Source organism: Glycine max, chromosome 1, assembly GCF_000004515.6.
Source record: "Glycine max cultivar Williams 82 chromosome 1, Glycine_max_v4.0, whole genome shotgun sequence".
Classification (NCBI taxonomy): domain Eukaryota; kingdom Viridiplantae; phylum Streptophyta; class Magnoliopsida; order Fabales; family Fabaceae; genus Glycine; species Glycine max.
Window position 1 is genome coordinate 39,213,772 of NC_016088.4, and position 14,821 is coordinate 39,228,592.

Below are 14,821 nucleotides of genomic sequence, written 5' to 3' on the forward strand. Positions count from 1 at the left end.
GAAATCCACACCTTCTACTTGTTTACAACCAATCACAACAAGTATTGCCTTAAATTTTTCTATAGATCCATCAGTTCTTAGTTTCTTTTGGAAAAACAACTAACAACCTTTAGTTTTACAACTAGGGGGGAAGACGGGAGATCAGTTAGAAACCAAGTTTTATTAGTTTTGAAAGAATTCATTTCATCATTAATAGATTCTTTCCAAAAAGTTGCATCAATAGACCTCATAGCCTCACATTTCATCTTCATGCATATAAACGATCTTTTTTCTAAGCATGTATCTGATCAACAAAGTTTGCATATAAACGAGTTGGTTTGGACCCAATAATAAAAAAAAAACATTTTAAAAAAACTATCAAATTAGAAGAAATTTTTTTTTTCTTTCATTTTTAAGCTAAAACCTATCAAGATTTATAACAACTTCAAACATTCAAACCTTCTAAATTAAATATCAAGGTCTTATATGAGTTTCACGGGCTAGCCTATGAGCTTACGATTTTCATGGGTCAAACAAAAGTTTACTTGTAGTTATGTAGATTTTTTTCGTTATCCACATGATCCATGAGTTTAACATATATCAGTCTGCGGACCATGACCTACACATCTATAACCACGATTGCTAGAGCCTAAAATTTCATGATATTATATAGGGGAATGTGACGCAAATTCGTTTTGTCTCAAGTTAGCAAGATCTCTTTTTGTTTTCTATGCAAATAACTTTTTGTGGGGTTTTGTGGATTCAAAAGATAAATTATGGTAGTAAAAATAGAACAAAAAATTGCATCTTAGAATCAATGAAAATAATTAGTTCAAGAAAATTGAACACTCCATAGCTTATTCACATGCCCCAGAGTGAAATTAATTGCAAATGTTTTCTCAATCTTAAATCACGTGGAACACATGGCCACGACACGATCCATGTATCTATTATCCATTTAGAGTTTGATTAATTAGATTAATGGAATTGAGTAGCTGCTCTAATGCCAATGCAAGATCCCAATTACTTGCATAACCCGAACTCAATTCATATGAATAATTAGATCAAACATTCATTGAATCTAAGGAAATATAATTGGTTATTTGTATTTTTTTTCATGAAGTTAATAAAAAAATGTTTTTTAAAATAAACTGAATCAAACCTCGGTTTTTAACTTAACAAGGGATTAATACATTTGATCGAGTCTCCCTCTCATATTAGCTATAATTAGATATATTAATGGAATTGGGCAACTGCTCTAAGGCTAATGCAAGATCAAACTTTCCTTGAATCTAAGGGATAGTAATGTTTTTTTTTTCACGAAGTTAATGAAAATAAATATTTTTTATAAATAAGTTCGGTCAAACATGCATTTACTTCCTTTGTTCCACGTTATATGATGTTTTATATTAAAAAAATTCCAAATTAGTTGTCGTTTTCCAAAACTAATGAAGCATTAATAATTTTTTCATGATACTCTTTTTTTATAAAATTTAAAATATTAATTACATTTCTTAATACATGTGCTAAACCTTAAACATAATATAATATGATATGGAGGTAGCACTTATTTAAACCTCTATTTTTAATTCAATGAGAATTAACACATTTGGTCGAGTCTTTGGCTCATATTAACTTAGAATTTAGGTTCAATTATTAGATTTTTTATGTTGATAGATAATATGTACTTTTTACTATAAATTCTCCCTCAAGTTATTAGTCTTCTTCCTTGACCTTGAAAGGCAATATATCTTCTCCTAATCTAGACTTTTTCTCTATCAATAAACCCCCTCTGTTTTTTTAGTGAAAAATGACTATTATCCATAAAAAAGTCATCACTGATTTAGACCAAGAACCACAAATAAGAACACCGAGTTGATCAAATCCACATCCAAATCATGCAAACCCAAAATTCAAAAGAGAGGAACATCAATTAATAACAATCAATAAACAACATTTAGGATCTCACAGCCAAGGAACTTCTTGTGTTAATCCCACGTTATTTCGACTAAGTATCGAAATAATATTTTATGTTGATGCTACTGTGTTTGAAAATTGAAGATTTACAGTGGATATTAAAGATGAAGGTTATTAATGGTAGGGATTGAAGATCAAAATCATCGACGGTGAAAATTTATGAAAAGTTTGCAGCGATAGCTAGGAATCTTATTATGTCCATTATCACAATACTCATATATAGTAACTTTATCGCTTTCCTTTACATTTTTGTTGTACTTTTCTCTAAATCTTTAGTCATTATCCAATCTTCATTTCTTCTTGAAACTCATTACTCTTTTAATTTTCTGCATATTTTATTTGTGCCCTTTATTTCTATTGCATTTTTTAATTTGTTCTCATAATAAAAAAAATAGCACGTTGACCCATGATAAAAACCTTTAAAGGAGGATAAAAAAGCCTCCAAAAAAATAGATGTCCCTTTCAACAAATATCTATGAGATTATGTTTGTTGAGAAAAATGAAAATTAAATTTCACCGTCAACATCTTGAATCACAATGGAAGCCAAAAAACAAAAGAGAATGGAAAGAAGAGAACAAGAAATGTTTCAAAATGTGAGAATGAGATTGTCCTCTTTCTTGCTCTTTGTTTCTAGCTAGATAACTTCATGTTAAAACTTGATGCACAAATTGCTTCCATTATGGAAACAATCTATCTCTCGTCTAGTGATACCTAATTTGCTTAACTTTTTTATACATAACAAAATTAAAGACAAAGAACAACCAAAAAATTAAGGTCTAAAGTGCACAACACCCATGCTGTTTGCTAGTAGAAGGGTGGAAAGTTAGGAAGGACATGAGGTCCAAACATGAAATGAGTTTTCATGGGTATTTATATTTGAAAGGAATAATTTATGCAAAAATTGCAATCAACGCCACTAGACTCAAACAATCACAAAAACGAGATAGCATGCAGATCGGGTTTAAATGGAATGTAGGCTAGCATTTGTTAATTAGTTTAATTTACCAAGACAATAGTTTTAGGTCCATAACATCTTATATAACTCTAGATATGGGCAAAATAGTGTATCTCGGTCATCATGTCATCAAGTACTAGGAAAAATTGTGCGTATGCTTTTAACTTTCATATTACCAAGTCATTGATTTTTACTTCTCTTAATTACGTCGCACAAGAGTTAAGATACATGATATCCTGTCATTTTTATTTTTTTTATAACCTTTGTAAATAAAATATTTTGCTCTTTGTTAAACTCAAAAATATTCTCACACCAGCTCTCTATGTGTTACTAATTAAACTACACTTACTGTGACACATCTTTCCATTTACCAATAGTAGTGCTTCTCATATAGCAACCCTTGGTTGAAATAAAAGATGGACCCCAATGGTTATAACTAAGATGTAATTTTGTCGAAAAACCTAACTATCAAAATGGCATAGTCCTTTTGCCTGTTGTTTGATAACAAAATTAAATCTGGCCCTGGCCATTTTGCCTGAACTGTAACTTCTTTTCACACATATTCATAAATATCATTTTATTATTAAAATAAAAATAAGCATAAAATTTGTTTAGACATAACTCAATTTGAGTATTGCCACATAATGACATACACAAACAAGGGAAATGCACATTATATTTTCTCTAATTGAACTTGAATATGTGAAACTTTGATTCAAAAAGCCAACAATGTGAATTTGACAATTCCTTCAAAAAAGTCTAGTCTTACATTTACCTTTTGTGAACAAAAGTCTATTCTTACATAATTGACAAATAAGATATTATTATAACTCCACTATATGATTTCTTCTATGCACAATTTCAGTATAAGTCAGCTGAGTGCACTAGATAGCCACATCCTTTAGTTACCCAACACGTGGCAATCTGATCTCATTTTATTTTTTACATTCATATTGAGACAATAATAAGTTCTACTGAAGAAAGTTGTAATTGAGTTTATCAACTTATAATTATTACTGCTTGTCCTTCTGTTGGGGCACTGAACATTTTGCCAATAGAAAACAACTGGTTAAAGGATATTGCAATACAATTGGCCCCATGCTTATTATGTAATAGTGGTCATTACTTTTTGTAACATGTGGTGGGGCTATGCTTGTTGGAATTTTAGAGGATCCTTATAAAATACCAATATAACTACCAATAACACATTACGTTAGATTATTAAGAAGGGTTTTAGGGATACCTGGATCCCCAATGATTGATCAAACAAAAGCAACATAATGTGAATCCGTAGGTAACCGATGACTTCATGATTCTTCCTCAATCGTAATCTCTTTATTCCTTAATAGGACTTTCATAACTCTTCAGATGGGGAGAAGAGAAACTATATGTGACGGCTCGGTATAAATTTGACCAAATTAGAAATAAATTTTGGTTTAATAAATAACTCAATATATGTCTCAACCAAATTCAAATGAATTGAGTCTTTTAAAGCAACATAAAAGTTTCCATAGTTTCAACTACAACTTTATGTCATCGCCCATATAGAATAATCTTTCATTATCACTTGGTGGATGACTCCATAAGTAGCATCGTATAGACATACTTTTGTGAGTAATAGAACCAAAATCTATCCACTAATGTTCATCAGTACAAAACTAAATTAATTTTAAAACAAACAAAAATGAGAAGTTTACCATTCTTCACACACTAAATTGAGACTTTTTTTTATATGCCTCATCCTACAAAAGTAACAAGGAAATTCCTTATATTATTTTCTTGTTTCTTCTCTAGAAAAAAATTATGCAATATTCTCAATTCTCAATTGACTCCTTTCAAACTATAAATTTTATGCATGCACCTTTGATATTCAAACAATATGAGTATTTTAAACCGTAGTAGTAGCAACAACAACAATTAAAGAGAAAGTAAACATACAATGCAAAAATAATCTTTATGGTAAATTTCAAGACCCAAACAAGATATCTAGCGCATCATTAATCCTCAATCTTTGAAGAAGACTAACTGCAAGTGGTACTCTCAGTGCATTGATCAAACATTGGTGATAAGTCCTGTCAAACAAAAGTTGTCGTTGGACACTCCATTGCTAACATGAAAAACTTATATGATGATTCCTCCGATCAAATAATGATTGTCTTTGAACATTTCATTATTCACATGGAAAATCACACTATTTATAATCTCACATGTTTACCATCGCAAGCATGTAACATTTATGTCTTTCTTTGGGCCGAGCATAATTTGCATGAATAATTCCATGTAACATTTATGTAAATTCAATCAAATCAACTTACGCAACAAAGGTTACTTTGACAACATGTTGTTTCAATTAATTTAACAAAAAAATACAAGATAATTTAATATAATAAATGGGAGGTCTTAAAATCACACAACTTTCACATATAATTAAGTCATATAAAAATATATATAATAGAACGTGCAAATATTTTGCATAACAGACCCATCACAAGATACCTAACACAACATTAATTCCTAGTCTTTGGATAGAAAAATTAATTTTTAATTGGTACTTTCAATGCAATGATCAAATATTGATGATAAATTCTGTCAAATAATAGTTTTTCTTTGGATCGACTATTATTCACATGAAAACACCTTATAATTGTCACACATTTATCATCATAGGTACAATATTATTTGGCCAAATTGTGTCTTCCTTTAGGCTGAACACAATTTGTATAAATAATTTCATACTGATATCTATGTAATTTTAATCAAATCAATTTTCACAACCAAGATTACTTTGCCAATATATCGTATCAATCAATTTATTTAAAAAATTACTAGACATTCAAATAAATAGGAAGAATCTGTTACTGTTGGATTTACACCCAATCATGATAGGAGAAAAATATAAAACACTAATTATGCCAAGTAAATATTATATCATTAAATTATATTTAACGCTATCATTAATTTATATTTAAGATATACTAAGTAAATATCACATTCGTAAATAACCCTGAATCCATAAAGACAATGTAAAAGAATATACCCAATAATGTCACACGGTATATTTAAATCCAAAGAAACAAACCATAACAAAATGACATTAATTTGGGATTTTTTAAAAATCAATTTCTCTCTCTTTCTTCTATTTGTTTTGCTCCTAGGGCTACCCGCTCTTGCGATTTTCTTTTGCCATTGGAGTGGAAGGCCATTCTCACAACTTTTGAGAAAACACATTAAAGAGAATGAAGAATGCATAGCAAATTGCTAATATGGCTTTTATAGGTTTGCTTCTCGTGATTCATGCTTTAGTTGATATAATCAAAGCAAAACAAAATTAGGGTTCATATAATCAAAGCAATCCAAGCATAACAAATCAAAGAAATTTAAATCCCAATAATCTAATAGTAATGGTGGCTTTGATACCACTTGTTAGAATTTTAGGAGATTCTTATAAAATACCAATAATATTATGTTAGATTATCAAGAAGAGTTTTAGGAATACCTGGATCCACAATGATTGATCAAACAAACATAGCGGAATCTAAATCCGTAGGTAACCGGTGACTTCATGGTTCTTCCTCAACCGGAACCTCTTTATTCCTCAATAGGACATTCGTAACTCTTTAGATGTGGAGAAGAGAAGCTATATGTGACGGCTCGGTATATTAGGGACCATAGTCTTCTTATAGTGTGTTAACCTAATAGAGTTTCCATCATCCCCTAATGGGCCAACATTGCATCTGCTCATTTAAGTCTATATCCTTTGATTTAGTTGTCTAACGGGTTCATTGGATCACATACAATAAAATCCATTAATGATAAATAACTAATATATTTGTCTTATAATATTAGCTCACATTAATTAATTATTGGAATAGAAAACTTTTCAACAATTTCTTCATACATTTTATTTATCAGTTTCCAATTATATTTTACAAGGCACATGCTGATAAGGCAATATACTGTGAGTTACCCCAAGTGCTATAAATTGGTGAGACATAAGGATTAAACTGGTTTAAGCACAACTTGTAAGTAAAATAATCAACGTCAACTTGACACAGTCTTTAACTTTTCTTCTTTTAAATCTTCTTTGATTTTACTTATTTCATTTCATTGTCTCCTTGTTAAAAAGAACAAGAATATAATTTATTGAATTATGATTGTAATATTTCTGTATTTAGATAAAAATATAGCTAAAAATAGCTCAATAAATATTATATAAAGTTGATTGAGTGATAAAAATAGAACTAGGAGATCGTAATGAAAAGAAAGAAATGGGTTAGGAACATATTCCATTGGATATTCGATCCACAAGTTGATTACATACATCTTGAATAGGTTAATTATAACATATATATGGGCCATAGGAACAATAAGTCAATACTTATCAATCCTAAAACCATAATGCCTAAGCCTCTTAAATCGTATCCCTTGGGTAGGCGAATAATTAATTCTGTCTACAGAAACTGGATTGATGCTTATTGGTCACGGAAATAATAATTTTGCAAAGAATATTTCTTTGTATGGCTCACAAAATCTAAGGTACTTGAAGGAAGAAAGAAGGGCATCCGTTTTTCATTTAATATTAAAGAAAATAAAAATGGACGGAAAAGGAAGATACAAGAGTATCCTTTGGGTGCATTTCTACGTGAATGACAGAGCTCTACTGGTTTACATAAAAACAAATGCTATTTTTGCAATATTTTTCTTATAGCAATTTGTTCTTTTTCTTTGCCACGCCATTCTTTTATTACATTTTTAAGCAATAGAGTTTAAGAATAATACATTAACTATATAAATCACAGTTTATATGACTTTTAAGATAATTTTATAAAAAATAATAATCTTATCATAAATAATATGTTATAATTGGATGACAGTCTAAAATAATTTTATATTATTAGTGCATGATTTTTTTTATATCTATTAAGCTTTAAAGAAAAATACTAGCAACACATTCTTTGTTATTTCTTAGAATTTATTAGAAATAATTTTCTTTGAATAAAATTATTAAAGAATTAGTGAAATCCACATTTTTTTTTCAGTAAAATTTTTATAAATAACAAAGATAATGTTCAAAAAAGTGTGTTATTAGTATTTTTTTAAGTGTAAAAATTTGCTATTTTGGAAAGCTTGTTGAAGGGCAAGTAAACAAATGAAAATATATTCCGATCAACGTCATAAAACGTAGATCTACTTGTCATGTATAGCATATTTTTCCTTAGGGTATACGATAAGACAAAGCCTCCGCATGCAATGAATTCAACATATTTTAATTCAAATGGACTTTCGTATACAAAACTACTATAAATTACCATTAAGTTGATGGTCTAAATAGTCCTAAATTTGGTCCTTTTAATTAAAAATTAGGATTTGGAGTTTTTTAAATAAAAAAAAATGTAATTGAAAGAAAAGATCCCATTAAAAATAATTAATTAAATTGTCTGATAAAAATTAGATATCAGAACATTGGTAGATATTTCATACCGATACTCATAAAAAAAATTACTTGACATTATGTATGATTGGTTACCCAAAAATAGCATGTTGATATACAAACTAATATTTGTTAAAAGGCCATCTGCTAATTGTATGTATATATATTCTTTTCTGTCAAAATAAAAAAATAAAATAAAATTGTGTGAATTCTTTGGCAAAATATCTCACGCTTCCTAATACCATTTGAAAATGGCTCTGAATATACGTGTGCTTATAGAAGACAATCGAAGATATTATGTTGGAGAAACTAAAGAAGAAAGCCCAGAATTTGAATCATCTTTATCATATAAAATAAAAATAAAGATTGATTCCATTGAAAAACAAAATATATAAAACGAAAGAAGTGGCATTATGGCCTTAAAGTTATAGAGATGGGCTCGCAGCCTGGTAGTTGTGTAGCTACAGCATCGATTGGGCAATTCCTTCCAACAACTCATTTTTTTTCTTCCTGCACCCCCGAATATTTCAAAATATGAAAATTATTTAAAAATAGGTATTTCATAATAGGTTTCTGAATCATTTATCCCTATTTTGAAATATAAAAATCATATTTTTGATTAATTATTCTGGAATAGAGTTAAATAATTCAAAAATCTATTCTAGAATAGGGCGGCATCTCCATGTAGCAAATCAAAACACACCAAACCCCATTTCTTCTTTCGGGTTCCATCTCCGTCATGCATATACACCCCAAATTCCACATGTTCCAATTTTCCTCTTACCCTTTCAGGGCCTATCTCTCCCACTCAACAACCTCTTCCTCTTAGTTTCACTTGCCCACAATTGGAGGGTGGAGGGGGGACGTGACAATGTTGGGTGGTTGCGACGGCGGTATTTGGGTGGTGGTATTGGATGTTTACAGTGGTGGTGGAGCGTAGTGGTTATGGAGGTTGGACGATTAGGGTTTGCTTGGGAGAGACAAGGGTGCCTGGTGAGGGGTATTTTTTATCCGTTTGGGATCTTTTTGGGAGTGTAGGAAAAAAAGATGTATGGAAAGTAATTTCTCATTATCACTTTGTTATCAAAACTAGACATTATAGACAAAAAAAAAAAAAGATTGACCAAAAAAACATAAATTTGCACCCTTTTGCTACTAAAAAAATTGGCCTAAATCTAATTTTGGTCCTTAAAAAATAGGATTATTTTATTTTGGTTTGTCAAATTTTTTCTTTTGATTTTAGTCCCTATGAAATTTAATATATTTTTTATTTTAGTCTTTCTATCAAGTAATAGTTCAAATTGATGACATAATAATGATATATGCAGCCACTGACTTGTGTTGATATTAAGGAGTCTGACAAGGAAGTTATATGTAAAATTTATTTTCAGTAAATTATGCTTTTAAATTCTTATGTGTTCAAAATAGTTAATGACATTAGACTAGTTGATGAGAGATTTAAAAATACATCTTGCTAAAAAAAACTACATGTATGTTTTGTCAGACTTCTTTCTTAATGACGTGACAAGTAACTAGGTTGTTAACATTATTGTTATGTCATCACTTAACATCATTACTTGACAACAAAATCTAAAAGGAATTTTTTTAAAGGAGCAAAGTCAAAATGATCCTATTTTTCAGGAACTAAAATTATATTTAAGCCAACAAAAATTTACAAAAAAAGATAATGCATTTGTTTTTGGATAAATGATCATTTTAGTCCTTGAATGTGTAAATCAGTGATAATTGAATCCCTAGAAGATCAAAAAATTTAATATAGTTCCTGAATGTGTAAAAAGTAAGACGATTACATCATGTGTATAACTTAATGACAAATTGGTCTCTCAACTTTACAACTTAATGTCAAATTGATCCACAAAAATACAACTTAATTAATATCAAATTGATCCTTAAACATTATAACTTAATGACAAAATTGTTCCATAAATTTAATGGCAAGATGAAATTGTCATATATTTTACTCATTTAGACACTAAATTAGAATTTTCCGTTTTTTCACAGATTAAATTATCATTTGTTTACACACTTAGGAACCAAAATGTTTACCCTTTGTTTTTTTAAACCAACACTTTTGAGAAGGGAATTTTGCAAATATAGCCTTGTTCTTCCATTACTTATAATGGTTGCAATCCCTAATGAAGCTCTAAGTATTTAGCAAAGGAAAATGCAAGAAAGAAATGAAAATAATCATAAGAATAATATCAATAGGGATTACAATCAACTACTAACCATTCACTTGTGCCCTCTTACAATGTTTCCCGCCATCACAAACATATTGGAATTGTGGATGATAAACTAGTATTTGACCTTGTTTATTCATGAGTTTTCTATCCATAATCATGCATTCTAATATATTTTATTGGCAAAACTCACATTTAGGTTCTAGTTTATGCACCACGAGTACTTAGGAGCGAAAGAGTGCAAAAAGAGTAAAACAAAATGGATATTTTGGCTCAAATGGAGATGCTAGCACCTGACCATGGCCATACTGACTTGATTGTGGTCGTGGTCATCACCACGACCATACGGGGATGACCACAACCAAGAGCTGATTTTTACGAATTTATCTGCGGATGACCATACTCCCTTTACCATTGCTATGCGTGGAATCTTATGAGTTTTTCACCACGATCGTGGTAGGGCTGTGGTTTGTGAGATGCTGACAGCCACTTAAAATTTTCCTTATAAATAGTGGGCTTTAAACATAAACCCTACCTTTTTTACTCCAAAGTGTGATTTGGGGTTTTTCTAGGGAGAAGAGCACAGTGAGGTCATCTGTGACTACAGAGGAGTGTGGAGATCACAATGGGATTGTTTCTTGTAAACATTTCTTCCTTCTTTGTGTTTTCATGACTTTCTTTATGATTTCTAGCTATATCAGGACCATGAAAGACTAGTCCCTTTTGGTCTAGGATTATGATCTAGTCATATCCTTATATCCCTTTTTATTTTAATGTTATTCAATGTTAATTTGGATTTGATCATTCTGAAACCTAATTAGTTACACAACAATGATCATTTGTGTGTGATTAGTTGACCTAGCTAGCAAGATATTATTTTGTATCAACTTGCATGATCAAATTGATTGGACAATTTCTAGTGGATTAACTTGATTGGTAATCATCCTTGTGATTAAGAATTTATACCTTGATCTAAATCAATATTTCTACGATCAATTGAATATTGATTTAGACCGAAGAGCATTATTAGACCTAGATCAAAGACTATTAATTGAATTAAGGGAATACTAGTGATTGATTTAATTGAGAGCTTATTGAATTAAATTGGGGGAAAAAGATATGCACGATTTCATAATCCCAGGCTTTTCATTATATTTTTTTTTTCACAAAGTTCTTCTGCTTTAATTCTTCTTTTCACTAAAGAGTAAATTGATAAAAAAATAATCTTCCTTTATTTGATAAAAGTCAAATTGCTTATTACTAAATTGATTATTTGGAAACAAGATTGGTTCTTTGGGTTTGATATTCATACTTAAATTCACTGTCACTATAATATAAGATACACTTATCTTTGTGCGAGTCATATTTGTATGCATAAATGAACCTTTCATCTAGACCTTTGTTCAATAGTAGACTCATGGAATGTTAATAGTCTTGTAGATATCATATGTGCACTTATAACATTATTGTTCAAATCTTAACCATAATACACTACTAAAAAAAAGGATTTCTACATCGCTCAATTAACATCGGTTATTGCAAAAACCGATGTTAACGAAAGTGCGGTGGCATTTTTGTAAATAAATGGAGTTACTTAACATCGATTTTATAAAAACCAATGTTAACTACTTAATGTTAACATCGGTTATTTAAATAACCGATGTTAACATGATGTTAAGATGAATATGTTAACATCGGTTTTGCCAAAACCGATGTTAACTTCATAGAGTTAACATCGGTTTTGACAAAACCGATGTTAAGGAGTTGAACTGAACATCGTTTTTTTGAGAAACCGATGTTACCTTGTTGATGTTAACATTGGTTTTTAGAAAACCGATGTTAACATATTCATCTTAACATCGGTTATCCTTAAAAAAACCGATGTTGTTATGTTAATAAGTTAAAACGTGTTGAAATTTCACAACTCGCGCGCTCGAAAACCCTGCACTCTCTCTTCTCTTTCTCCTCCCACCTGAAATCTGCCGGAAACCGCTCGCTCGACACCCACATTGCTCCACATTGATTTCAATACTGCTGGAAACCGCTCGCTGGAACCCACAGAACCCCCTATCAAAGAAAAGTCGAAGAAAACCGTACACTGCTCTTGGAACTGTGGCTCGAGGAAAACCCTACACTCCTCCGCTAGGTACTAGGTTGCTGAAAAAGTCGTGGATGCTCAAAGCTTTCTATGCTTCCAGTTAACAAGGTATGAGCTCTACCTTAGTTTGTTGCTCTTCTTAGTAAGTTCTTAATCAGTGCGGTGGGATTGTCCGAAGGTTCTTATCAAATTATTCGGTCATTTTGTCCACTTGGCTAACCATATAAAAGTATCAATAAGAATTCTAATGTGGGGTTTCATTTTGTTGTGGCAGTTGATTGTGCTTTACGTGGTTTTCAAGTTTGACGAGAGTTACACGCCGAGCAAAGTTTCCATCCGTGCCGGTGATGGTTTTCACAACTTGAAGGTAAATTTTTATTTTATTGGTTTGGGTTTGATTGGGATGATTATGGTTAATTATTTGGTGTTGACTTTGGGAACATTATTAGGAGATTAAGATCGTGGAACTCGTGAAACCAGCTGGGTGGGTTTATCTATCCTTGTATGGAGTTGATCTTAGGTAAGTACAGTGTTCTTTCTGTTTTGCAATCTGAGAATTTGTTTATTGATTGTTTTGCCATCGTGTGATTTTGGTCTCTTTTGCTTAATTATGCTCTGTCTGTAGCTGATTGTGGATTGTGTTTGTTTTTAATGGGAGAAACTACAGTAACAATAGTTTATTGTAGGGAATGTGAAGAAACAAATCCTGCTACTTTATGAATTTTCGTTTCATGATGTTAGTATAGTTTGAAACTTTCTATACGGTTTCGAAAAGTTTTATGTTGAGGACTTAATACAATCCTCCTCTTTTAATCAGGCTTGAGATCACAGAGTTAAGGTGTAGTGTGTGATCCATGTAATTGATCTCACCTAGTAGGAAAAAGGTATTGTTGTTATTATTGGAATGATGAAATTGGACCTTCTCCCTGCTTTTGATCATATTGTGTTTGGGGCATTATCAGTGGCTACTGCCTAATGATCTTCTAAATCCGTGGCTGAATTCTTCATGTACGTTGAGGTGACTTCAAGAATGAGGTTCTTTTCCAAACAATAGGCTCTTTCTCTGCCCTCTCTAGTGCTGACTTGACCTTGTCAAGGGTGCACACACTTTGGTAGTTGTTGCTTGAAGGGAGTGTGGATGAGACCAATTTGAGGTCCAAGCTTGTTTCATCAAAGAGGTGCCTTGTGGAATGAGGATCTATAATAATATTAGAATAAAATTGGGCAAGTGATGCAATGGCTTTGTTCACGGATAAAACATAGAAACAATTTACTAGGTACTTTTAGTACATGTTTGGGTTCAAGTTAAAACATCCAAACCATGTTCAAATAGTAGCTAACATAATTTATACCGCACATGAATATTAGTTTGCATAGGTGTATTAAATTTTTTACAGAGCACATCATATTAACTTCATTTGTTTGATAACCATGCTTTTGTGTGAAGACTCAATGCCATTGATGCTAGAAGCCAAAGACACTAATTGTTTGTCCTGCTGCTCCCAGTTTAGGTACTGTAGCTTTTGCTGTCTAATTAGTTCATGTTCTTCATTCAATAACCTTTTTGGCCTCACACAAAGACACGCACACATACACAAATGAATGCATTGGGAAAAAAGTTAGGGTAGCACTTGTAAGTCATTAAAAAAGATGGTAGATTCTTGCCTTAGAGGGTTGAGCATGTGTGAGGATGATCTTATAAGCCTTAGTAAGGAGAGTAGATCAGATGGAGGATAGACTTGTCATTAGAGGCAGAGGGAGAGTAAGAAAAACCATAAGCAAAAGAATTAAAACAGATTTAAAGATACAATGGAACATTATGGCATTGTTTGATTCATGTAGTGAACTCCACCTAGTGGGAAAAGGCTTGGTTGTTGTTGTTTTATCAATCACTGAATAGAGTTGGTTTTACTAATTAGGGTTCTTCAGTTATCCCAAAATAAGATATATGGCAATACAAGTACATTCAGCCACTCCAAATACGTAAGTTAAACATACACAACTGATGAAGGAATCAGATTCCTTCTATTTCACATTTATTTAAAGGCAGGGACAATACTTCAGCAACCATAGAGCCCTTAGATAGAGATACTATTTGGAATTCCTCTGAAAGTTAATCCCTCCTTACTAGAAGGATAGAGCAAAGTGTAAGGCATTTTAGCCGGCCCATAGCGGTTTC